This window comes from Leopardus geoffroyi, chromosome A3 (assembly GCF_018350155.1).
Source record: "Leopardus geoffroyi isolate Oge1 chromosome A3, O.geoffroyi_Oge1_pat1.0, whole genome shotgun sequence".
Lineage (NCBI taxonomy): Eukaryota > Metazoa > Chordata > Mammalia > Carnivora > Felidae > Leopardus > Leopardus geoffroyi.
In genome coordinates, this window is record NC_059336.1 from 84,758,540 (window position 1) to 84,786,426 (window position 27,887).

General features: G+C 37.8%; 1 long non-coding RNA gene across 1 annotated transcript in view; it reads right to left on the minus strand.

The window, feature by feature from the left end:
* LOC123580876 overlaps positions 1 to 27,596 on the minus strand; it is a 599,338-nt gene extending 571,742 nt beyond the window's left edge. Inside the window, exons 1-2 of the long non-coding RNA XR_006703511.1 lie at positions 26,348 to 27,596; positions 11,854 to 11,950 (exon numbers count right to left, since the gene is read on the minus strand). This is a non-coding gene — a long non-coding RNA (uncharacterized LOC123580876). The remainder of the gene's footprint in view (positions 1 to 11,853; positions 11,951 to 26,347) is intronic.
* Positions 27,597 to 27,887: the final 291 nt, after the last annotated feature.

The following is a 27,887-nucleotide window of genomic DNA, read 5'->3' on the forward strand; positions in this document are numbered from 1 at the left end:
AAAAATAAAAAGGAAATGTCTTTAGTCAAAGGAAATCAAAATCCAAGAGTACAAAATAGAACAACACCAGGAGAACACCTCACACTACTAGATAAATATACTAGCTTTCCTAATAACAATTACAAGTTCTGAATGATTCTTCTACAGATTTTAAGGCACTGGTACATACAGTTCTTTATATTCTCAAGAAACTATGAAAAAAGTCTAATATTATTGAACCCATGGGACACATTAATTCCAAACCTGGGATGAGAATTTGCATGCTTTTTTCTTTCTATGTCTCTGCTTCTTTTTTTGTGGCTGGCCTATTACAAATTCTTCTAGTTTAGTCAAGACTAACTTTATCCACCTAAACAAATGCTCTCTGATTTTTTCTGCATTCTAGTTTAAATAATTATTCTATTCCTTTACACAAATGTTTAGATCCAGGAGTGAGGGATATATGGAAGACACTGCAGAAATGTTTTCAGAATATCTTCTAAATGATGTACCTGGCTCCTTGCTCTGAAAGCCCTCCATTCTTCATCAAATTAAGTCACCTGGCATGCACCTACTATCATAAATTCATTGTAGACTACGAGATAGACCTTGTTTCTCCATAGAATAAATTTGAACCCTGGATCCTAATCAATAAGTCATCAAATCCATTGTCTCTGGTTCTCCTTGCCTTCAAATTGCTATTTCTATAATACAGGTCTTGGATAGTTTGAAGGGTGCCCCCCTACAATGACTCCAAGAAGTAGTAAATCGTAGTGGTTATAAACATGAATTCAGGAGCCAGATCATCTGGGTTTGAATTCTGGTGTCAATGCATACTAACTATCTAACTGGCCAAGTTTCTTGACCTCTCTGAGCCTCAGATTCTTCATCTGTAAAACGAAGATAATAATAATATCAGCCTCACAGAGGTATGGTAAGGATTAAATAAGTTACTATATATAAAATGCTTAAAAAAGAACCTGGCATACAATAAATCCTTTTTATACATATGCTATTACCAGCAATTCTAAATTTACTTGCCAGTCATGTTTTATGAAGACCTCATCAAATTTTTGAGATTGATCAGGAACAAGTTCATCCCTATTACCTGCATCAAGAATGACAGACAGTTTAAGTTCCCACTAAGAAAAAAAAGACATTCAAATTTTCATACAAGGATTGAAACTGTAATATACAACTTTTGCTCTTAAATATAACCTATTCTCAATATCTTCTATTTTCCATTTCCCCTTCAGTTCCACATATATTTCACATGTATTTTAAGATTTAATTTTAACTTCCTTAAAATATAATTGTGAAGGATACAACTGAATAAGGATGCCAGGCATACTTTTGCAATTTTCCTTCAAGTATTTTATCACATTAACCTTTTTTTTTTTTTTTTTTTTTTTTTTTTTTTTGCTTTTTGCTTCTGGGAAGACCTCACATGGATACAGATTTTAGAAAATTGAGTCCATCTCTATTTGTGGTTCTTCATTTCTGTCACTTGAATTTATGCAGTAAGTTTTGTTAGTAAATATCTTCTTCCTTAATTTTTCCACTTACACTCACTGTGTCCTGGGAGCAGTAGCAGTATTTCTCTTTAGAATCCTTTTATTTTTTCAGGGTTGAGCTGAATCACATGATGAAGAGAAGGGAATAGTGCCATAGAAAATACAGATGGCTCGCACCAGTGTGACAGTATTTTCATTAGCAATGGTAATTGCAGGACAATTTTTAAATCTTTTTACAGACATTATTATTTTAAAAGGAAATCAAAGAAAACCTTGGTGATTTTATTAAAATTTTCATGCCAGTCCTTTATACCTTGTAAAATATTATAATATTTATAATATAACACATGATATACTTTCTTTTTTAGACATGTTACTCAACCTGATGTCAGAAAGCTTCGGCAGGACATAATTTTTGAAATCAAAGCTTATGGGAAATGTTAGCAATTTCCAGTGACCTAATAATACCAAAAAAAAAAAAAACCCCAGCATAAATGCGTGTCTTGGAGGTAAGTGAATGCTAGTGTAAGCCTTGTAAGTTAAAAGCAACATTTTATAATCTTGGCAAGATGTAATGGGTAGTCAAAGTAATGAAGCTAACCCAGGCGTAATGATTAATCTCTGTGTGAGTCACGACCCCGGCAGCTGCATTCTAAATGAACTGTAATCTATATAATGCATTCTCAGGAAGACCAGACAACAAGAAGTTGCATCCGTCCATAGTTCAGATGGCCAGACTGCATGTAGAAGAATACACAGCTTCTGGCCTAGAAGAGCAGAGGTCTAAATTGAGCAATATTCATAAGAGGACAGTGAGATATCATAGATATTTACTGGCTCCAGTTTATAAAAACAGAATGTGGCATTAACCCTTACCTGCTTCGGGTAACTAGTTGTAAGCTGGGCTATGTAATAAAGGCTCCATAGGAGAGATAAAACTGAGCAGGACCTTGTAAGATGGGTTGTAACGGAAAGGCCATTCCAGGTGAAAGATACAACATGAACAAAGCTATAGTGATAGGAATTCACAAGGTGTTTTTGAGGCAAAGTGACCATCCCTGACAGCTGGAAGGTGAGAATTGATGTTATGAATGCTAGATGATAAAAATGTGAAGTTTAGCCCATGGGTGAAACATTTTGACAATCTCTTTTAGAAAGAAGATTTGGCTTTGCCAAAGCCAAAATTCTGGCTTTGCCAAAAGCCTGTTGTAACTAACCAGTGGTGTAACTAACCAGTGCATTATCTTTTGGAGGGGACTGGGTGTTGGCATTGAGCCTCACCATTCTGACAGATAATTTTTAGAATACACAAATGGATAATCTGGAGAGTGGTTCAGGAAACTTATCAGAGGGGATATTTTTCAGGTGCAAAATAGAACGGCCATCTCATAATGACTGGATTGAATATGTTTTGTAACAAAGACTAAAAGCATTGTGCCATGGAATGGGCACACACTTGATGATAAGAACCACAGAAGTTAATCCTGGTGCTGCCAATGCCTGCTACAGGACCCCTTTTCTGGGCTGCAGTTATCTGTAAAAAGAGAACATTGGACCAGAAGATCCCTATGAACTCACGTTTGAACATTTACACATGATGCTTTAGCTGAAGGATTTTATTAAATGATCTTGTGCCTTTGTTGGTCAGGGGCAATCATTCTGACAAACACATGTGAAAAATGCTCTCATTTCCTATGCACATTTATACACTTTTATTTTCTAAGAACATATAACTGCAAAAATAACACACAGCCTCAGCACGCAAGCCTCACAGCCTGCTAGAAAAGATGTAAATGATGGTAGTAACCAAGGAATTTATAGGTATAGACTCAATCCTTCCTATCCTACAGATGAAGAAGCCAAGTCACAGAAAGGTTATATAATTTGCTTAAAATTGCAAAGGTAGTCAATGACAGAGCTAGGTTTGGAAGGTAGGCAGCGGGTTCTGGGGCCTGCACTCTTATACCCTTGTGTAAGTACTACCTCTCTAACAGAACTCGGTCATTATAACCCAATGCGAATGATGTATGTGGTGGAGCTGTGCTCAGGCTAGTATGAGAACCCGGAGATAAGGTCTTGGATGAGGCTCTCTCTTAAGGGAACTGGTGATAAGAGGCCTTGGTCCCAGTGAGTAGCGGTAGTCACTGTTGTGAGGTTCTCTCTAGAAGTTGTTCAACGCCATAACCTTGATAGAAATGTGCTTGCATATGAGAGGCCTGACTTCATTTAGAACCAGATTGTCTCCAGGCCCACTAAATCTGTACAAAATTTCCCCCTTGGCCCTTCCAAGTATTAATGGCTGATGTCAACAGACACATTCTATCTCTTTATTTCCTGCCTTCATCCCCTTCCTCAATATCTGCCCCAGCTAAGCTTGGGAAGGGAAGTGAACAAGTAGACGCAGCTAGTCTGTCTCCTAAAATCAAACCTAACACATCTGGGTTTTGCTTTCATTGAAAACCCAAGAACTCTTTGGTTTCCTGCACATCTTCACCTTGAAGATCCAGGAAAAAAGAATCAGGACTGAGTGCGTGGTCAGGGATCACAATTTCAACCAAGGACTCCTTCCCAAAATATTAATTCATTCTCTCTAATGCTTTCACGGTGCTCTAAGTTCATCCTAAGACACGTCAGCTGTTCCTCAAGCTGATTGAGGTGCGTGTCATTAGAGACTCGGTTAAAAGCCCCAAGTACTTCTCACTCTGGCCAGGGTGTCAGAGGTAAAAAGTCCATGAGGGTTTTATAGCTGATCCAGCCAAGCCTCTCCACACCCCACGCACCCTCCAGATGGCAAGTTGTCTGCATTTAAGTCACTGTTAGAAGATGTTCAAATGCTTATTGCAAAGATGACATACTTTCCTTGCAGCTCATTTTACTAAATTAAAAACATTAAACATAAGTGTCTCTTGAGGTGCCTTTTTCCCCTTCAAAAATTATTTCTCTGAATTAAAATGTGTTTATACAATTTCAGATCAGAATTAAGCAATCCCTTCTTTTTTTCACCTGCCAGTAGATGTCTGAGTGCACAGACAGCCATTCTGAGAGCAGGAGGTCCCCAGAGTTACTAGTGTAATTCTTTTTACTCTGGGGTGCTCAAGCACAGAATTGCCTACAATCAATTTGCTTTCACATCCTGGCATTAAACTCACTGTATATAAAAGTATCACAAGTATTTTCAATATAAGTCTAAGTAGCAGTGATTTAAAAGGCTTTTTATTGTAATGAAAAAAATTACAAGGCATAGTAAAAGCTGCACAGCCTATTTGACTGAATCCAATCAAACACATGTAAGATTCCCCATAACCTCAAAATGAGTAAAAATGACTTAAAAATTAAGAAGGACAATTGATAGAAGTCATTTTCATGTCTGACAGATGAAGCAATGTGCCTGAACAATATTTTGACCTGGTTTCTAAAAACATGGAATGAATTATAATGTAACTTAGTGCTATGGGGAAATAGGTTCTTGTCAAAGATGTAGCTATAGATATAAAATATAGGTACTTATATTCTTCTAAGAATAAGAATTCTTCTAACATAATCTTCTAAGTACACAACTATTTTCTAAAGGCAAAACCAAAAGACTTCCAATAAAATATATATCATTAATTACCAAGAGTACTCTTGATGTCTATCACTGATGTTTGATTAGACAGCAAGAAGCATGACTTAGGCATATACAGCCATTACTATTCAAAATTACCACCATTAAAATCTGGTTCACACAAAACCCTTGAACCAGAATAAACGTATAACAGAAATATACAAATATTGTTAGTTCCTGACACATAGTAGGCCTTCCATAAATATTTGTCGAGTGAATGAAAAAATGAATAATGAGTAAATAATATATCCAGAGGCAATCTGCTTTTCTGCACTATTTCTGATTAAGTCATTTTCATTTTTGCCTTTAAGAAAAATGACTAAAGCAAATCAGAAAGGTGAGTTACAAACTGTGGCTTGATAGCTGTTTGATATTGTTAGCCCTTCCAGAATACCAAACCATCTCTTTTGACTTAGTCCTCAACCTTTGGTTCAGAGTCTTCCCAGTGTTTATACAAAGGCAGAGACCCCTTCTACCATCACCAAATAGTATGTTATTTTGTTATTTTATTATTTTTACACACTATAATGGTAGAAGAAATAGAGCTGCCAGGTAAGATACGGGAAGCCCGAGAAGGCTGGATTTTGATAAACCATGAATAATATTTTAGTATAAGTATACCCCAAATATTGCATGAGACATACTTACCCTAAAAATTATTCATGATTTATCTGAAACCCTAATTTGACTGAGCATCATGTATTTTTATTTGCTAAATCAGGCAACCCCAGAAGGAAAAGGAAATGTTCTGACTAGATACCAAGCATTTCTATGTTTGCATATTCTAGTAGAGTGAGTGAAACTTTGAGTAGGAAACAATAGCAGAATTATCTTAATGCATTATCCAGTAACAGCCAACTTTTCATAGTTCACTAAAATGATATTTTTATTTTTTATTTTTTTAAGTTTATTTATTTATTTCTAAAAAGAAAGAGAGAGCAAGTAGGGAAGGGGGAGAGAGAGAATTCCAGGCAGGCTCCACACTGTCAATGAAGAGCCTGATGCAGGACTTAAATTCACAAACATGACCTAAGCTGAAGTCAGATGCTTAACTGACTGAACCACCCAGAGGCCTCTAAAGAGGGAGACACAGAATCTGAAGTAGGCTCCAGGCTCTGAGCTGACAGCATACAACCCAATGCGGGGCTCGAACTCATGAGCTGTGAGATCATGCATGACCTGAGCTGAAGTCGGATCTTAACTGACTGAGCCACCCAGGAGCCCCTAAAATGATATTTTTAAATAGGCTTGATCATATAGTCATGCTGCATGTTGAATGCTTCTAAAGACAATGAGAATATCACATACAGACAAAGAAAGATTATGGAAAGTGAAGAAAGCAAAGACCAGAGAGATGTCAAGAGGCAAAATAAACATTTTTGACATTAACAATCCCTCTTAAGAGGATACTGGTATGCATGTATGTTTCTATAGACATATACTAAGATCAAAGATAAAAATGACTCCTTCAAAAATTCTTGAATTTCGATAAAATGTCAACTGTGTTTTTACACCGTGAAAGAAATCTAGTGCTTATGAAACGTGACAGATTGATTGATTGAATAATTATTAATATTTATTACATACCAGCAAGAAACTGGAGGCTATTCGAACATGCAGGCCAGGTCTCTATAGCCTTAGGAGGAAGTGTCCTGTTTTGGAGCAGTGGGTGACAAGGTCTTAAAGGGCAAGATGACATATGTTGTTGCTGAGCAGTGTGTTGAGATATTTGTTTAAATGAGATCTGACAATCCATAAAAGATAGTTAGAAAATTCTTAAAATCTACAATGTTCATAATCTAAAAACTAAAATTATGCCTTTTCCTCCTATTTCAAGGATCCCTTTGATATTCAACCATCAAGCAAAGCCCTGACAAGAACAGTACGTTCCCCTGTATTCAGTTGCAGGCCTGGCAGGAATGGTAAAAGGGCTCTCTGATGATACAAACACTCAAGCTTGATCAGGCCTCAGAATTCTTTTCCCATAAAGTGCCAGACGGTGAAAGCAGGACTTCCAAAGCCTATCTAAGGGAGAAGGGGGAAGCTTTTCAACAAGATATGTTATAAATACAATCAAGGGGAGAGAGGAAAGTAATATTTCTTGAACCAACATAGGTCAGACTTCTGCTAGGTGTTTTATAGATATGTTATTTCATTTTCATGGTCCTCATAATAACAGTGTATGACTGGCCTTATTTTTCTCATTTACCAGTGATAATCTGCTGACCCTAAGAGAATTTACCCAGGTACCCAAGATTACAGACCCAAATATTGGTGAATCTAAGATTCTAAATTCGGCTCTATCTGACTAACACTAGACACACTACTTCCAAATCTGGAATAAGCCTCTTCACAATTAGATAAAATATCAGAATCTTGAGCTAGTCAAAGAAAAGGCTTTACTTAAAGGAAAGTACAAACAAGATAATTGAATATTTTTATTTTCAATAATTGTATTTTCTTAGGCGAATTATGAAATGGTGATTCCAAGGCAAAAGAAAAAAAAATGTTGTTTCCTATCATGAAACTCTGTTTATTTTTGGTGAATGACATTTCCCAAAATAAATTATGAGAAACACAAAACTTAAAGTTTCATTACTGTTTAACACCAAAATTAAAAGCAAGAAAGTTAATCTCTGGGGAAAAAAAAAACAAAAAACAAAAAACCCAGTGCTGTTAACTTTAATTTCAATTCCTAAAGCTACTACTAAATAAAAAGAAACTAGAAAATACAGACTTCAGTTCAGAGCCCAAAATAAACTTCAAATCAGATAGTCACAGGTTGTAAAAGCTTGGCTTCCAGACAGGTGTAGCCTATATTAGATCACAACCCCACTCTTACCAACTGTGTGATCTTTGGCAAATTACTCAACCCTTCTGTGCCACAGTCTCCTCCTCTATAAAATAAATATAGTAATAGAACCTACCTCACAGGATTATTGTAAATATTACATAAGATATTCCATGTAACCTACTTGGCATAGAGCTTGGCATGTACAAGCAGTCAATAAATACCAGCTCCTATTTTTATCATTATTAAAACGTTTTCTTGGGGCACCTGGGTGGTTAGGCATTGGACTCTTGATTTTCAGGTCATGATCTCACAGTTCATGGGTTCAAGCCCCACTTCAGGCTCTGCACTGACAGCATGGAGCTTGCTTGGGATTTTCTGTCTCCCTCTCTATCTCTGCCCTTCCCCTGCTTGCGTTCTCTCTCTCTCTCTCTCTCTCTCTCCCTCCCTCTCTCAAAAATAAATAAACATTAATTTTTTAAAATTTATTTTTGAGAGAGAAGAGAGACAGAGTGCAAGTGGGGGAGGGGGGGTGGTTCAGAAAGAGACACACACAGAATCCAAAGCAGGTTCCAGGCCCTAAGCTGCCAGCACAGAGCTGAGCACAGAGCCCGACGCAGGGCTCGAACCCACAGACTGTGAGATCATGACCCGAGCCGAACGAAGTCGGACGCTTAACTGACTGAGCCACCCGGGTGCCCCAGAAATAAATAAACATTTAAAAACTGTTTTCTTTAAAATGGATATGCTGATGTAAAATGAAGGCTTTGCACAGATCTCTGCATTTTTCAAAGCTAAGGCTATTGGGCACCAAAACCCCCAAATGGTGTTCACTAAATTGATACCAAAATGTTCCTGGCAATAGCTGCCACTTAAATATTTTCCTAAATTGAAGCATGGAATTCAAAATCCCAGGTTGAGGCCATTTATACTGCTTTGTAATATTTAGATACTGCACACAAAAGAAATCATTTGGCTTGCAGATAGCCAAATGAAGAAAGGAATCCTCAAACCGCCACCCTTTGTCACCTGAAAGCTCCCACAGCCACATGCCTGAGTTTAAACTACTCAGGGTTTATCAATGTTATTCTGAAATGGAACCTTCAAGCACGATATGCGTGTGCATGCGTGTGTGTGTGTGTGTTTAAAGGAAGAAGGACAACAATCTAGAGAGGTAGAGGAAAACATACTGCCTAAGACTGGGTGCATCAACACCCCACAGCAGTTGTGTGAGTTGTGTCGTGGCCCCAAAGGCAGGTGCTACTGTCACCTGGGAGAGCCTCTAGTGATCCCACTGAGTGAGCCACAAAGCATAAGGCCCAGGCACACTGCATTTTTATTCCTCCTAAAGAAATGTACAGGCCATTTTCTCACCCTTCCCCCTGAGCTAGGATATTGAGGTTAAAATGTACCTACTGAGCAGGTAATGTATTTGGTATTAAGGATCCATCATATGCCTATGTCTTCTGAACATAATGGTTCCTTTGGAGCTATTATAGATATGCTGTGAATAGATATTAGGAATAATACACAGAGTGGCTGAAGGAGGTCCCATATTAACTACTGTCAGACTTTTAACATTATTTGAAACTAGGCTTTTTTTTTTTTTAATTCCTGGGGTTTAATACCTCTATACTTTGTAAACTGAGTGCTTTTCAAAGAAAGCTCCAAATTCCTACAGAGCTGTCTTTAGGTGAGCTTTGATCTTTGCAGAGCACCTATCTTGTGTTTCTGTAATTGCTCTGGTTTAACAAGGCTCCCTAGCACGTGAAAGGGGAAAATCCTTTTATTAAGGCTATAAACCTAACTGACCACAGTGATGGAATGTGCAGCTTGGGGGTAGCCCTCAGCTCCCCAGGAAAGAAAAAAATGGGAAACTAGGGAAGTCTTCATGTTAAAACAAAATGAAATATTTATTAAACATGTTTCTGGTGTCCCAGGTGGTAAGAGACTGCCCTGTGGTCCGCTGAAAGGTTTGATCTTTGTTAAGTATTGTAAATGCAGATTTCAATAATGGGGTGAAAGCTGAGGAAGTTATGGCTGAAATTTTGGCTAAAGATGACAGCTCCAGGTTTCATGTTGCACAAAGCAGTCGAAGGGATTAAACCAACAAAGCCTGCTCAAAAGTATTGAGTTTCCAAAAGTGTAATCTTCCTATCTGTGATTCACGCTCCTAGGATGGGGAGGATTCCTCATCTACTTTGACTTTGCCATATTAATCTTACTTTACAAATACATGCGGTGATTTATATCATGTTTAATTAACTGATTGAGGGCTCTAGTGGTAAAAATGGCATCGCATTAAGCTCTGTCCGTATGGCAAATTCGAATCACATCTTTAGCCTTGCAAGAACAAAATATCCCGAGAGTCACTGATGACAGGATGTAGGAATTGAAATCAGGTCCCTCCTGTTGTTTGAGAATCCAGGGAGGGTGCCTGCCATATGCCCGTCACTTCCAGGGGGGGAAATGACAGGATAAAAGAAAGGAAGGCTATAGTTCTTCCAATATGTTCAAATCTCAGATGAAAATTATTGTGCAGCCGTGCTGTACAGAGGCCAAGATTCACATGAAAGTGCATCCCAAACTTTGCAGAGAGCTTCATACAGAGGGTTTTGTGATGTTTCGATTTGTTTTTTTGTTTTCTTTTACTTACTTATTTTTTTCTGAAATGGCTACCCAGTGTTTTTCAGAACTGATAGATGAAAATGCTGTGGTTTGGAGCTGAATACAATAAGCAGCGAAATAAAAAAATAAAATAAAAAAGGGAATTCTTATCCAATAAAATATATGTGCACCGTGTGACTCAGTAAAAAGCAAATTAGGTTTGACTGCTAAAAACCACATACTGGGATACCAGTTTCAAAGTTAGCATTTTTGGAAGTGGAAGTTGTCTAATATTTCTCTTCAAAAATCTGTGGTGATTATTTATGACATCTAAAGAAAAAATGTAAATTAACTGCTGATTTCCTCCAAATAATTTCTTTGAAATTTTAAAATGCATTCTGAATGATTTTAGTAAGACAGCATAATAAAAGTTTGAAAAGAAGCCAAAAAATCAGTCTCTGTCCTTAACATGACGATTCACATGTTTGTCCAAACTCTTTTACTGATTCATTATTTGCATGCCTTGATATTATTATAATCATTTTATACCGTAATCTTGTATCCTGAATTTCACTTAATATTTTATTTCACATTTGCCCTACAGTTAGCTGTCCATAATTTTTATTGAGTACATAATATTTCACCAAATTAATGTTATTATTTTTCTAAACATGCTTCCATTGTTAGATACTAAAACACCTTCTGACATTTATTATAAATAACATTAGAAAGACAATTTTATACATACGGCTCTTTTTTAATATTTTGAATGATTTCCTTATGATAGTTTCCTCATCTATCTATATAGGTAGATCCCCTACCCATAAATTTCTTTAAACAATGTTTAAGTAAAGAAATTTTTCTTCCAAGGGCAAGTAGACAACAAAGCATTCTGTGAGGTATCACTACATAGGAAATCTTTCCTCTCTGTGGAATATAAAAACAATCAAACAAAAAAAGAAATTCAAACTCATAGACACAGAATGAAAAAGTGTTTGCCACAGGCTGGGGGAAGGCAAAAATAGGGAAAGGTTGGTAAAAAGGTACAAACTTTCAGCTAGAAGATAAATAAGGTCTGAGAATCCAGTGTAAAACGTGGTGACTATAGTTGAGGACATTGTATTGTATAATTGATTTTTGCCAAGGAAATAGAACTTAAATGTTCTCACAAATAAGTGAGTGGACGAATGAATGAATAAGTGAAGTGACAGATGTGTTAATTAACTAGATGGGGGAAATCCTTTCACAATGCATATGTATATCAAATCATCATGATGTACACTTTAAGTATCTTACAATTAAATTGTTAATTGTGCTTCTATAAAGCTGTAATCTAAAAAAAGAAGTTAAAATCTTACCTGAAGTTAACACACAATCCAAGGATGATGGCCTCCTTTTTGTAGCAAAGTATTGGCAACATTCAAAAAGCATTTCAAGTCCATGTTGTGTCCTTCCCTGCTGCGTAAAAGAAGGGTACGATAACAATGAAACAAAATCAGAATTTCCTACTTTATTTTCCTCACCATTTACTATTTCTCTCTAGAAATAAAAGTGTCCCTTTAAGTATAGTTAAAGTTTTGAAAATTTACAAGTTTCCTAGGGAGTATTGCAAATAGATTATTAGACCAGAACACAGTTAACTTTTTCAAATGGCCATTATTTTAGTTATACCTGAAGTGTGGTCCTAATAATTAATAATCCTAGATGTTTTCATGGCATTAATTCAGAATATGATGAATTGGGTAAGTTAGGCAATATATTTTAACTAAAACTACTTTGGATTTTGACAAGAAATGCAAACTTTTCAACTGTGGTCTGTAATGGCGCAGGCAGCTTGTAAAAAGAATAATCACTTCAACTTTTTCAACTTCCTGAAATCACTCAAAATAGAGTAGTTCAAGATTGTTTCATTTGGAAGTAATAAGTTCTAAAACACAGTGTGCTGCAGTACATTTTAATTATTGGTTTCCATTCTCAATGTACTAGATTTTATTAACCATCCCCTGTGTATTTGTTTCCAAAATATGTATAAACCCAAAACCGTTATTTGCAAACTTTTATCAAAAAATTATCTGATTTATTTAATTTGGTCTACAATTTCAGTTCAAGTTCAGTTCAAGTCTGTATTAGGGTTCAAATGACATATTTTTAAAAATAATTTTGGAGGCCAGAAGTGGATTCCTCTTTAGATGGCTTGTTCCAGTTGATATCATTATTGGTCAGGTAATGTGACATCTTTTGTTTCCCAAGTTTATTCCTTTCAAAGACATCTACGTCTTCTGCACAGTTTAAATACAAAAGATAAACACTCCCTATGAGGCACTGGAAGGAGAAGCAATTAATGTGAATTTCATAAAACATAATGTAGTGGACTGACAGTAAAAAGGCTATGCTTATTTGATTGTTGACTAGTTTTGTCTTTAAATAATGGTCTTCTTTTGGCATTTAATGTATATTTGTTCGCAATAAACATAATTTATGAATATTTTAACACATGTGTACTCAGTGGGGTGGATTATCATACTGATATAAATAGAATTAATGAGCAGTCAACCTGCCACATGTCATGACATATGACAGGGCAGCTAGAGCACAGAAATAATTCTTGTAGTTTCATAATAAGGCTTTTTTCTTAGTTCGACTTTTTAAAACTACTAACAACCTTTATTTTCCTTGTATTTTGGAGTCTGGTTCACCAACTAGGAAGCAGAATTCAGGTTTTACTACAAGAACCTACTTTTTAGCATTCAAAACACTATTTTCTTGCCCTCTTCAGAACATAATAAATATACTTTCACAAATTAACACTATTCAGCCAAATTTCAGAGAATAGGTCACAGACTGACAATCATTTTGCCCATTTCAACTAAAAAAAAAAAAAAAGTCAATATATTCTTCTTCTTTTCACTTTGTGGCAATAGTATGATGACGCCCAGCTGCTGATGCCGGATACCAGATCTTTACAAGAACAAGAACCTTCTAAATGCTCCTAAATTCGAAAACAAATCTGATGGGCATATCGCCTGGATAAAATTGTCCTGAAGAAAACATCTTCTTAGCCAGTTATTTGCTCTCCTTGCTCACAAAGCAACAATCTGTTAAGCGTGCCTAATAAGATTTTTTTTTTTTTTTTTTTTTTTTTTTTTACGGAATAAACCCAGTGATCTAAAGCCACCTCTTCAAACAGTAGGTATGGGGGTGAACAGAGGCATGCAAAATCTTCAGTTTAACCATACTTCATTTGACAAAGAATTATTTTCATGAGGAGGCAAATTGAAATTTAAGATTAACCTTTATTTTCTTTTATTATTTTTATAGCTTGATTATGGGTAAAAATGGGAAAAATTAAACCAGCACTGCATTGTCTAGATGATCTGGCAGGAGGAAAGCCTTGGCAAAGATATTATGCCATGACTTTTTAGAGACACAGATGGCAGGGTTGCAGCCTTTATTCCTCTTATCCTTTATTTTCAAAGGGAATATTCAAAGCTTTTTGCCTCCACCAACCCTCCACCCCTACCTTCACATTTAAAACCACTGACTTCCCAAACCAAAACTCTGTCCTAAAACTGGCAAGCCCCAGGATACTTTAGGGAAATGACTGAACGGGATGCCATGCTTCTGGTCATCTGTCAAAGGAGAGGACTGCACTCTATGGGGCTGGGGGCTGATGAACTTCTCTGGAGTGACTCCCTTGGGGAAATCCAGCACTTTCACCGGCAAAGAAAATGGGCACCACCTAGTGCTTTTTTGATGCAAAGGCTGTTTGTGCTGGTGTGGATGTGAGTGGGCATGCGTTGGGTGGCTAACCTCTACAAAGGAAAAAAGAAAGGAGTCGCTTGGTTCCAACCTCTATATCCAAAAAAAAAAAAAAAAGAAAAAAAAGAAAGAAAAGAACAGAAGCAAGTGACAATCTTAAGACAAATGAATTCAGTGCTTCCACATCAGGGATCTCCTTAGGACTGTTTTTTCATTTTTTTTTTTTTTAAATGATTGTTGGTCTGTTCATGAGAAATAACATTTTTACTTACTAAGATGCTAATTTCCCCTGTATCATTTTTGCCTCTTCATTTCTTCTGCTGTTAACTTGACAGAATTTCTAAGAATTTTCATTTCATCAAAGTGAAAAAGCAGGGCACGCCATCCCACCCTCCCAAATCTATTCTAATAAGGAGCCTGTCTGGAGTTCTCCTAACACAACAAATAGCTTTTATGAAAAATGGTTTGTAGCACAAAATCTTTTGCAACGCAATAAGATCAAGTTAACCCTCATGCCTCTAGGAAAAAGCCTTGGAAGTTTTATCTGATTGGCAAAATGGACCCAGATATGAGTTCAAGGATTGAGTACACTTTGATGAAATTTCATAGCAATGAAGTCTGATTATCTGAATGACTGCTTAAGCCCTTTAAAAAATAACTCAGAGAAGCACTGTATTTTTTTGTTGGGAAAACAGATGGTCCTGCAGGGAATAGTAGCTCTTCCCTATAATAATAGCTATTCCATACTGTTTGCTTTTTCTACAACACTTTGCTTACCACTATTGTTCTAAAAAAAAATAACGATGATGATGATTTCTCTGTTGCTAAAGGTGAATAGTTCTGCAATAAAATTAGAAACCTTAGTACAGGCAGGGTGGAGGGTAGATATAGGAAAAATGAGTAACCTGCTACATATAACCAGATTAAAAGGGCCTGCTACACATCCAGGAACTAACTAGCCGACTTTGAACTCATTAAGGATCTGCTTATCCGATATGTTGCACAACAGAAACCAGACAGAAAACAGACTTCGAAGAAACAGACAAAAATGATTATAATTGCTCTCCGGTAAGAGCTCAGTGTCTGTGCTAAGCAACCTGGGTATAAAGGAATGAAGGAAGCAAAACCCCAGATTCTGAACTTTTCTCCTTTGCCTTCAGCAAAATCCCCCCATTATAAGATGGTGATAACATTACTTAGAGATAGCACTTGGCAACTGTATTATGAACTAAGTTAAAAAATCTAAAGCACTCTCATATCTTTAGCCATTTTATTGTTATAATTTGAGACATTAGATAAGTGATTTCTTTAAATTTTAAAATTTATAACACAGGAAAAAAAATCTTAAAATGTGTTTCTTCTACAAGCAGCAAGAAAAAAAATAAAATGAGCTGATCTCTTTGGGATTTCTCTGGTACTAAAAATATGTATGTTGAGGTTTATAACTAAAGAGAAGATCTTGTCTTGACAGATTTAAGATGCACATGAACTGATCAGCAGAAGCCATGGGTGTGGCTGAGCCTGTGTTTTTCCATACGTGTACCTATGGGATTAAAGAGGAAGGTGGCTATCATAATCACCTTTTAAATGAAAGTAGTATCACATTTTGCATTCGAGTTGAATTCTTCTACTATCAATATCACCGCCATTCCGGTCAGCCTCATAAACAAACAGACAAAATCTTGCTTTTTTATTTCCCTCCCTCTCTGCTCATCCAGCCTCTCCTTTTCTCTCTTGCCTGCTTTCTCTCTCTGAATGCCATAGTTCACAGTGAAACCCTCTGGTAATGACAGCCCTGAAGTGATAATGTACTTTCCTGCCTTCCTGTTAACAGTAGCACTTGATCCCACCATGGGTGCCGGCTCAATGGCAGAAGGATGCTTTCGTATATTCTAGAGGTAAAAGGGACCGGTTTGATTTACTGCCTTGACTAACTCAGCAGTTTCACAAAGTTCAGGCACAAAGATAGATGTTGTATTAAAGAAGAAGAAAAGGAAAGAAGAGAGGGAGGAAGAGGAAGAGAAAGGAAGGAAACCAGGAGGGAGGGCAAGAGGAGAATCAGTCTATTTTTTTTGTTATAATTCTGTCAGCAAAACCAAATATGTTTTTTTTTTTCTTCTCCCTGAGATTCACAGGAACATTCCACACAGTAAACAAGGAGTTAAGGTGAATAATACCAAATAAAAACATGGGACTTGGAGGAAGAAGAAAAAAAAAAAAAACATAAAGGATCTGTTCCTGTGGTAATGTGGGTTCTGTGGAACAGCGATGGTTATCGTGAGATAATGCATTTATCTTCTTATTCCCCCTCCTTCACCTCTGACAGGGGCCCGTGGCCTTGGCACACCTGGTCTGGTGACATCTGAGCACCAGTCAGTCAGCTCAGATGCTCAGCGTGCCAGAGTAGCCCCCTGTCCTCACACCACCATTTTTTTTTAATTTTTTAAGTTTTATTTATTTTTTAGAGAAAGAGAGACAGAATGTGAGTGGGGGAGAAACAGAGAGAGAGACACACACAGAATCCGAAGCAGGCTCCAGGCTCCGAGCTGTCAGCACAGAGCCCGACGCGGGGCTCGAACCCACGAACCGCGAGATCATGACCTGAGCCGAAGTCAGATGCTTAACCGACTGAGCCACCCAGGCGCCCTGTCACACCAGCATTTTTAATGGATAGTGTGTCATTCTGCTGAGGTAACCCAAACTGAAAACAATCAATAGTTTTAACCAAGTATCTGTTATTTTAAGACTAGGCCAGAATGATTTCTTAGCTGTGAACTCAGGAGATTCTATTTGTCGTACTTTAAATATAATTGATATCCCTTGCTTTAGGACTCCCATCACTCAATGCGCTCCTGGTGTTTCAAGCTTGGATGAATATATAATACATAAAACAGTTGCATCTGTTTGTTGGAAGAGACCTTGTTTGCTAATGCCAGTGCTGCTTTACTCTATGGCTTCATAAGTTCAAGTCCACATGGCAAAGGGGAGGAGGGAGCCTGTGGAAAGAGGCAGGAAAGAAGGGCCACTGCTTTGTGAGTGCTTACTATGTTGTAGGCACGGTTCCATGCTTTTTTCCAGATAAGAAGCCAGTTAAGTTAGATATTTGAAGCCAAATCTGTCTTGCTACAGAGCATACGTTTTTCTGCCATACCAATGACCAAAACACAGTGAGAAATACATTCTATGATATAACCCAATACACAAATCCGCTACTGAAACAGTTTCATGAAACTTACCTTTTTACATGCAGTTTACTCTGATTTTACTCATTCTATTCTATAATAGTTCAATTATTTAAGCTTCTGGTTGCAGTTCCACTAAATTACAACCAAATATTGTAGTCCAACCACAGTGTGATAAATGGAGCACCGCACCATGCTGCACTTCAAATTTTTACATTTTATTATGTTGGACTTGGTATCAGGACGGTGACCAAAAGTGTACTTGTAGGTCATGCAGAGAAAGTTCTGTCTGTAAGATGTAAATTTTCAAATTTTTCATCTAAGAACTGAGAGTTATTTATTCCCTAAAACTCCTACAAAATTGAATTCGTTGGTAGTCTTCATTTGCTTCTCAAAGGGTCTGTTACTTGGAATAAAAACAATCTAGGAGTGCCTAGGTGGCTCTGTGGGTTAAGCGTCCAACTCCTGATTTTGGCTCAGGTCATGATCTCATAGTTTATGGATCAAGTCCCGTGTTGGGCTCTGTGCTGGGCGTGGAACCTGCTTGAGATTCTCTCTCTCCTGCTGCCCCTCTCCCCTGCTTGCTCTCTCTCTCTCTCTCTCTCTCTCTCTCTCTCTGTCTCTATATCATCTGGTTGGTTTGACGAATAATAATAATAAATTATGGTATTAAAAAAAACATTTTGTAAGAAATTTCCAGAATATATAATAATATGTTAGCATACATTTGCCTGCAAGTAACACAGATTGTAAGCCATAAGGCAATTCTAGTGCCAGGGCTGACTGATTCAGCAGCTCACAGGTGTCACCCAGCACCCAGAGTCTTTCCATCTTTCCACCTTCTCATCCTTCCCCCAGCTTTGCCCTCAGAAAGTTACATAGTTCCAAATTTCATACCTAGACTCCACAGTGAGGAAGCAAAATGTCTCTTCCTCAGGAGTAAATTCAGGGCTCCTTAAATCCTAATCAGCATTTCTCTTTGGCTAAAACTGAGCTATATGTTGGTGCCTAAACCAGTCACTGGCAAGAGAAATGGGATCACTGTGGTTGGATTAGGAGAGCTCTTCGCCTTGGAAGTAGGTCACCTGCCTTGAGGCACATGGGTCTAGGGACAAGGAAGATGGGGTCCTGTGGGGAAATACATACGGAGTAAGAATGTCTGACACAAAGGTGGAAAATGTTTTGAAGATTTGGTGAATAGACTATAAAGTAGAACTATTCCTCCTCATTTAATGCATTTAATTTTTCATGAGAATTAGCAAATCTAACAACAAAGAAACATACCTATAAAGAATCCACTCTGCATTTCCTGTTTACTCTGAAATTAACAGGACCCAGTATTTTAATTTACCAGAAAAAAGGACAGTAGGTAGACTAATAAAACAAACATCTGAAAAGTATCAGTTCTCATGAAAATAAACATATAGCATTATATTTAATCCACTCATGGCAGCTTGGCATTTGCCAGCGACTACAAGGTAAAATGTTACAGAAATGACTACTTCCTACTTTCTGGTTGGATTTATTCTAATTCATTGAACATAATTTCCTGAATGAAAATTTAGCTGCGGTTTTGAAGAACATCCATATGAGAAAATATATAGACTTATAGTGTTCACTAAGTTTTAATAGGACCTGTAGTCTCCTATGAATGATTGGGTTTTTCTTGCTATCTATTGTGTCTGAGTAACCTGTTCCCTTGTCAAGCACATTCAGAGTGGCTTTTATTTGTCTCTTTTCATTTTTAATTTTGACATAATTTCAGACTCACAGAAAAGAGTTGCAAGAATGACTCAAATAATTTCCATCTAAAAAATTAATTAACTAATTAATTAAAAAATAATTCCCGTATAGACTTCATCCACATTACCCAAGTGTTAGCATTTTACCGTATTTGCTTTATCTGTTTTGTATGCATGTAAACACATGTGCAGGCATACACGCATATGTATATGCCTAACATATACATGTATGCGATGTGTATATGCAAACAGACATGTTTCTCAATCATTTGAGAATAAGTTACAGATGTGATCCTCCTTTAGACCTAAACACTATGTGGACTCCTAATGAAGAAGAACATACTCTTACCAAGCTACATACAAATATCAGAATCAGAAAATTAACATTAATACAGTAGTATTATCCAATCTATAGATTTCATTCAGAGTTTACCAAGTATCATGATAATGTTTTCATGGCCCCAAATATCATGGATTATGTATTGCATTCAGTTGTTATTTCTCCTATTCTTCTTTATTCTAAAACAGCTCCTTGGTCTTTTCCTTGGCAAACTGCTTTTAATATTGGTCTTCAGCAAAACATAATTAAGAAAACAAACATAATTCCAAAACCAATGGATTTGTATGAATGGTTGTTTGGGATCTGTGTTGCCTCTGAGGCTTTCCTTTAGCACAGATGGTTCATGTGAGTATTATTTTCACTATTCTCTTAGAAATCTGTACCTACACACAGAATATGAAGGACATACTACAGAACCAGGTTATCCATTAGCTTGTTACTAATCAATTCATCTATTTCCCATGAATAGCTGCAAGAACATCCTAAAACACCTGAAACATTTCTAAGTTTTAAAAAAGAAAAAAATTGAAGACATTATAGAAAAAAAAAAACCTTACAAAAACATTCATTTAAATAACTGCATGCCTAGATGCAATCCTTAGAAGTATTTCAACCTAAATAATTAGAAAAGAGGTGTTTATAATTGGTTAAAGGTTCAATATTTCTGAACTAATGTGCAGAATTTGGTTTATGAGTATAAGAATAAAGACATTCAGATCAATTCTCTTATCTTTTTTATTAACATTTGAATTAGCCTACAAAAAAATTCACATATTTAAAAGTCCACTAAAGCCTAAGAAGCTCATTTTCTTTCACAGTGCACACTGATGGTTTTAATTTTTCAATCTTTCAGATTGCATCTACATAGCAGCAAGCAGGTCCTTTAGGAATAACCGGTTCCAAAAAGGCCTGGACAAATGTGTCTTATACATATCTCTCTTTCTGAAGGCTCCAGTGAAATATTTCCTAAATTTTTTTCAAACCGATATATTCTATCACACAACAGAGAAGTCACCTGCCAACATGATTATTTGTCATCATGTTATAGCCAAACTTCTAAACGACCTTCCATCTTCTCCCCAGTCTTATGAAACAGAAGGAAGAAATTGCAGTGAGAAAGAGAATATTCCCAAATGGGCTGCACTAGAGCATCTAAATCTATAGCTAGAGCTATAAAACACTGCTTCATTCAAAAACCACTTTCTCAAGTTGATATTTTCTTACACCTATCTTAAAAACAGGGCAGTACCCCTGAAGTAGGATTAGTAGCAGCAACCCCTCACCCTGTTCTCAGTAGTGAAAAGAAATTATAAGCGCCCCCCCCTTTTTTTTCCACTACACAGTTGTAATACAACAGCAGGGAGGAAATCATTTGTTCACTTGAGTTCAGTTCAAGATTACACTCAAGTCTGATTGCAAAAACCCATTTATATGGAAGAAGAGACAAAAGGCTAACAACACTCTGGGTAGAGTGCCAGAGGCTCAATGTTTACAAGGAGAAATTGAGGGGAAGATTAGAGAATAATTTTCTCCTGGGGAATGATGATGGCTTATGGGTCTTTGTAGGGAAAGTCCTTTGCTAGGATTAAAGGCAGGATTATTGGTAGAGAGTTGAGAAATTGAAATGGAGAGCCTCTTAAAATGGCAATTTAGTCAGAATATCCAGGGAGTTCTTGAAATGTGAACTCTAAGGAAATGGGTAGTACTCAAGAAGAAAAAATAAATTCAAACTCACTATTTCAAGTGACGACACCGTGAGTTACAAAGCAATGGAAGTGCCAGTACCTTCTGAGGAAAACCAAGAGAGCAATAGCATGGTGACTTGAGTCAGCTTTTTACTAAAGGCACAAGTTCAAGAAAATCCTTATGAGGAAGAAATCAATCCGATCTACAGACTAAGTTATGGCTACATCACAGCTAAAGAACAATAGGAATTAGAAACTAAATTACTATTATATTACTCTTTTTCTCTAATTTCAAAAAAAATCAGTGTTAGCTTAAGTCATACTTTTAGCAGAACAGTTAAAATATATCTGAGCTTGGTATCTTATAATAAAAGTCCATACTTCTAAATTTAAAGTATGTGAAATGAAAAGTTTCATTTGAAAGCAATACCTAATACACAATTCTGAACTTGACACTATTCCTAAGATTACACTGGTTTCCCAATTACCTACAAAATCAAAAATCAAATTTCTTATCTTTAAATATCAGCTAGAGTTGTGGCAGGGAAGATCTGGGAGTTTAATGATACAACAGTTGTCTGCCCCATTATGCTTAAGGGATATGTTCCAAGACCTCCGATGGATGCCTAAAACCATGGATAATACCAAACTCATTATATACTATGTTTTTTCCTGAACATACCTATGATAAAGTTTAATTTATATATTAGGTACAATAAGAGATTAGCAACAATAATAATAAAATAGAACAATTATAACAACATCTATAATAAAAGTATGTGAATGTTGCCTTTCTCTCTCAAAATCTTATTGTATTGTACTCACCCTTTTTCTTCTTGTAATGATGTGAGACAATAAAATGCCTACCTGATGAGATGAAGTAAAGTGAATGACGCAGGCATTATAACCTAGTGTTAGGCTACTATTGACCTTCTGACAGTATGTCAGAAGGAGGATCATCATTTGCTTCCGGACTGTGGTTGACCACGGGTAATTGAAACCACAGAAAGCAAAACCACGGATAAGGGGACTATAATTCATTAAAGGGACTACTTATAGAGATGTGAACAAGGTTAAGGGAACCAAAATAGGAGGTTTAGACACTCTGTAACTAGAAACAACCAGTTACAACTGCTACTCACAGATCTGAAGAGGCAAGGAGTGAGGGAAACAGGGTTATCATTGCCTTTGGAGAGTTGTAGCCATGGAAAGAAGGCCAACCAACAGAACCTCTAGTCAAAGATCTATCCATTGTTCTCAACCTTGGCTGTACACTGGAGCTGAAGAATTACTGACACCTGGGTCCCGCCCCCAGAGATTCTGATGTAAAATATCTGGGATGTAGCCAGGAAATCAGGTTTTCAAAAACCTCATATAATATTTCTAATGTATAGCTAAGGTAGAGAACCACTGTCAAAGAGGGATGCATACAGCCAGTGCTGGAATGTAGACACCCAAGGAAGGGAGAGAATAAGGAAAAATACTCTAACCCCTGCCACTTACAGAGTGGTCTCCAGAACATCAACAGAAATCACCCAGGAGTTTAAAAAGAAATGCAGTACCACGGACTACATCTCAGACCTAATGACTCAGAATTTTCATTTCAGGAAGATTCACAGGTAATTTGCATGCATATTAAAGTTTGAGAAACCCTACTTTGACGTATTCTTTTCTTACTGGTGCTTCTCATTAACCCATCCCCAGTGGAAGCTAGAGAGCCAGAGAGCCTAGACAGTTCATTCATAGAGGTTAGTCTCCCCAGGCCACAGAATATGGCAGAAAAGTGCAGAGAGGATGAATCTGGGGAGACAGACACACTTGATCTGGCCACAGTGATATATTTATTCTTCTATTCTTACCACATATCTAGAAATAACTTCATCTCCATTCTACCAGAGAATCCTGGAACACACACTTCACTTTTTGTATTCATCCCTTCAACAAGCAATTTTTGGCATCTACTAGGTATTATGGAAGAAAAAAATCCATAATAAATGGTACTTATGTTGAAGGACTGGTGGGGCAGGATACACAAGCAACGAATAAACTATAGATTTCTTAGGGCAAGGTGGCAGACACTGCTAACAGTAATTTTTACAAAGCATTTAACAACAACAGAATGTTTGAAATAAATACTTCAACTTGTAAGAAAATAAAGGAAGTTGCCCAGTTCCATAAACAAACAGCATTCACCATGGGGAGCTGACACAATGCTGTGGGGCCATAGAAAGGAATGACAGATGGAAGGAGGTAAAAGATAATAGAAAAGAAAGAAAGAAAAAAAAAACCCTCTATCCTCTGGCATAGTGTATGTGAGGAAAGAAAAGAAAAAACCCTCTCACGAGAAATCAAAAGCACAGGCCTTTACATTGTACACATTTTTTTGTCCAAAGATCAGAAAATTACATAACAATTGATCCCAGAGATTTGCTACCCCAACAACTGTAAAGCTCTCCCAATTATTACCTCCCTAACAACTGCAGAATTCACCTGCAGAAAAGCCACCTGACTAAAAGTCAACAGATGGAATATGTACCAGGAAAAGAATCTAGAGAAAATTTATACAATACAGCTATCTAAAAATATCCCAAAAATCAACGAAAAATGAATAAAGACAAAAAAGAAAGAATAAAAATCCCTAGGAACAAAACATCAAGAAAAATGAACAACAGATTTTAAAAACAACCAAATAGTGTTTCTAGAAATGAAAACTGTAATAAAATAAAAAGCAATAGATGTGATAAAAACTGACAAAATGACAAAAGAATTAGTAAATTGAAGAACAGATCTAAAGAAATTGCTCAGACAATCCTGTATAGAGATGGAAAATATGAGAAGACTGCAAGTTCATGCGTGAACACACACAGGCACACGTGGACACAGCACTCTTCTAGAGTCATTTGGAGGAAGAAAGTGAGGCATCCCTGAAGAAATAATGGCTAAGAGTTTCCCAGAATTGATTAAAGACATGAATCCATAAATTCCCCAACCATGAGTCCTGAGCAGGAGAAAATCTTTTACAATTATGTGTAAACACATCATGATGACAATGCAGAACACTAAAACAAAGCAAACAGAAAAAAAAAAGAAAAGGAAAAGAAAAAATTTGCAGACTAATCAGACTAATATTTTTAAAAACAGTATTAAAGGATAAAAGATTTTGAAGTGATATTTCAATACATAGAGGAATACTCTATAATTCTATACCTAGATAATTTATTACATAAGAATGAGAATGAAATAAAGATATGGCACACAAATATTGAAAAAATTAGCCACTCCCAGAATCACCCATTTTACTTACAGACAGTCACAATGAAGAATATACTTCAGAAGCAAGGATATTAAACGGAGAAGCACAGCACAGTTTGTAGGAGGTAATGATGGACAAAACAGTTTGAAAAACACAGAAATGGCTAAACAACTAGCGACTACAAAAACAAATTTAAATACTGACTTAATTGTGAAGGTTAAAAAAAAGAAAAGTTGGAGAAGACTTCATACTGTTAAAATGTCAACTCTTCCCAAATTGATCTATAAATTCAATGAAATCCAAGTCAAAACACTACCAGGCTTCTTTGTAGAAACCAACAAGCTAATATTACAATATATGTAGGAAGACACAGGAGCTAGAATAGTCAAGACAATTTGGAAAAAGAAGAACAAAGGTGGAAGAATAACCAAATAAAATTTTATTTCATTACTTACTATAAACCTACATAAATTAAAACAGTTTAGTATTGGCAAAAGGATAGACACTTGATTTACAGAACAGAAGAATCCAGATATAGACCCATATAAATAGGGCCAATTTATTTTTGACAAAGACTATTCAATGGAGATAGGATAGTCTTTTCAACAATCGGAAGAAACAGGCATCCACATGAAAAAAAAAAAAGGCCTTAATATATACCTCACACTTAATACAAAAACCAACTCAAAATGGATCATAAATTTAAATGTGAAATATTAACTACAAAAGTTTTAAAGAAAACATGGAAGAAAATCTTTGTAACTTTTAATGAGACAATGACTCCTTGACACCAAAATCATGATCTGAAAAGATAAAAAATTATAAGCTGGACTTCATCAAACTTACAACTTCTTCTACAAAAGACACCATTAAGTGAATGGGAAAACAACTAGGAGAAAATATGTATAAGTCACATATTTGAGGGGCACCTGGGTGGTTCAGTCAGTTAAGCGTCCGACTCTTGGTTTAGGCTCGAGTCATGATCTCATGGTTTCATGAGTTCAAGCCCCACATCCAGCTCTGTACCCGCAACGTGGAGCTGCTTGGGATTCTCTCTCCCTCTCTCTGCCCCTTTCCTGCTTGTGCTGTCTCTGTCATTCTCAAGTAAATAAATAAAACTTAGAAAACATCACATATTTTGTGGTAGGGTCCCCTCCCTAAGGAATGTGTTAGGAAAAAAAAAAAAAAAAACCTCAGGATAAAGGAAGGCAACCTGGCTATATGCCTACGTGACATTCCTCACAACATGTAACATGAGACCACCTACCTAATCAGACGGCATGTTTGTGTATTACCATATATGGGAAACAAGGAAGTAGAAAATGTATTAAAAAACTAAGCCACGTGGTGCTCGGGGCTCAGTTCTTTGGGTAGGAACCCAATTGAGCCAGTGCTGGCACGAATAAAGTTACTTCCCGGAAAGAAAAGCCCGGGCGTCACGACTCTCTGGGCGAGAATCCTGCTACATTACCTGGGGGCTCGCCTCGGGATTCGAAGATGGTGCGTTTCCACCTCCTTTGCGGCAGCGGTAGGAACCTCAGAGCGCTAGGAGAAGCGACCTCACCTGGCGCCAGCGGACTGCTTGTCCCGTAGGAGATTAGCCTATCCCGGCGCACCGGGGCCGGGACCCCGTGTGAGCGCAAGGGAACTGTGAGGCCCAGGAACCAGCTTAGAGAGCGCCACGGTCAGACTGGTAAGAACCCGGGATTGTTTCGGCACACCTGCCCCTAAGAGTCAGAACGAGAGTCTGTCTGACCACCTCCCAGAGCTGCCCTAGTAGTTCCACAAAGGATGAGGAATGAAGCCGCAACCCTAAGGTTCTGAATATAGGGCGGTGGGTGGGAGTCGTGTATATGCGTGTGAATGAGACAGACAACGGAAAGGTTCTGACCTGACCAGGGTGTTGAGTCCTGATCCTCGGTTCGGGGGCAACCTCATACAGCTTAAGGCAGTGTCAGACTTCCTCGGGAGTCTCATCCGGGTCAGGGGTTGAAACTGAACCCGCCAGGGCTAAGAGGCACCTGAAATATCTCCGAGAGGAGAGCGGCCGGAAGCGGACAAAGCGAGTGTGCGTCCTCTCCAAATTAGTCCCCCTCCTTCCTCGTTTTCCCCGCGTGTGCCTTAAAGTTGTCTGTTAGGGGGAGAAAATGGGTGGAAAGAAGAGTAAATCCACTCCCGTAGAGTATATGTTGAAGAATTTCAAAAAGGGATATATGGGGTGAAATTAACTCCTGGAAAGCTCCAGACATTCTGTGAAATTGATTGGCCGTCATTTGGGGTGGGCTGGCCCTCCGAGGGCTCACTTGATAAGGAAGTAGTTGGCGGAATGTTCAGGGTCATTGTAGGGGACCCGGGCCACCCTGACCAATTTCCTTACATTTACTATTGGCAAGACCTGGTCCTATCCCGGATGCCTTGGCTAAAAGTCTATATTAAAGAGAGCTGTAAAGTTATGATGGCTCACGTCACAGCTTCCTCCAAACATCGTCCAGAAATTTAAAAGCCCATACTGTCAGGAGAACCTGAAGAAACCCCACCACCATATGCGCAGTGTACCCCTCACTGTCATCTGTGCCCCCATCCCCCCAGCAGCCCTAGCTGCTGAAACCCCATCGACAGCCTGCTCTTAGTCCCGAGGCCTCACCACCTCTAGAACCACTGGCCTCCCTGAATGTGACTGACTCACCGGACTGCTAGTCTCAAATCCACATAAGCCTCCTAGAAGGCAACTAGAGAATCAGGCCAGCAGAGGCAGCCCTTCTCTGCAGCAACACCAGGGAGCCCTACAGTTGCCACTGAGGGAAACCAGGGGACCCATCTATTATGATCAGAAAGGCCAGATCCAAGGAGGCCAGTGTGTTTTGTGTACCAACCCTCTATCACTACAGATCTCCTAAATTGGAAGCACCATACCCCCTCTTATACAGAGAAACCCCAGGCTGACTTAAAGCAGTCCATAATTCAAACCTACAAACCTACCTGGACAGACTGCCGCCACCTTCTTCTGACCCTCTTCGATATGAAGGAGTGACGCCAAATTACCCAGGCAGCCCTAAAATGGTTAGAGGAGAGTGCCCTGGCTGGGACACTAGACCCCCCAAGCCTACGCTCAGGCTCACTTTCCTGGGGAGGACCCCAAATAGGACCCAAATGACTCAAGTATAGATGGAGGGTTTGCAAGGACCAAACAGTATCAAGAAGCCCTTCTAAATGGCATGAGGAACGGGGGTGGAGGGGGGAGGAGGGAAATGCCATAAACATGATTAAAACATCAGAAGTGCTCCAGGGACCTGAGGAAAGCCCGAGCCAGTTTTATGAAAGATTGCATGAGGCATTTCCTCTCTACACCCCATTTGATCCAGAAGCGCCCACTAACCAGTGGATGGTTAATGCCACTTTCGTAGGTAAAGCCCAGAGGGACATTTGGCGCA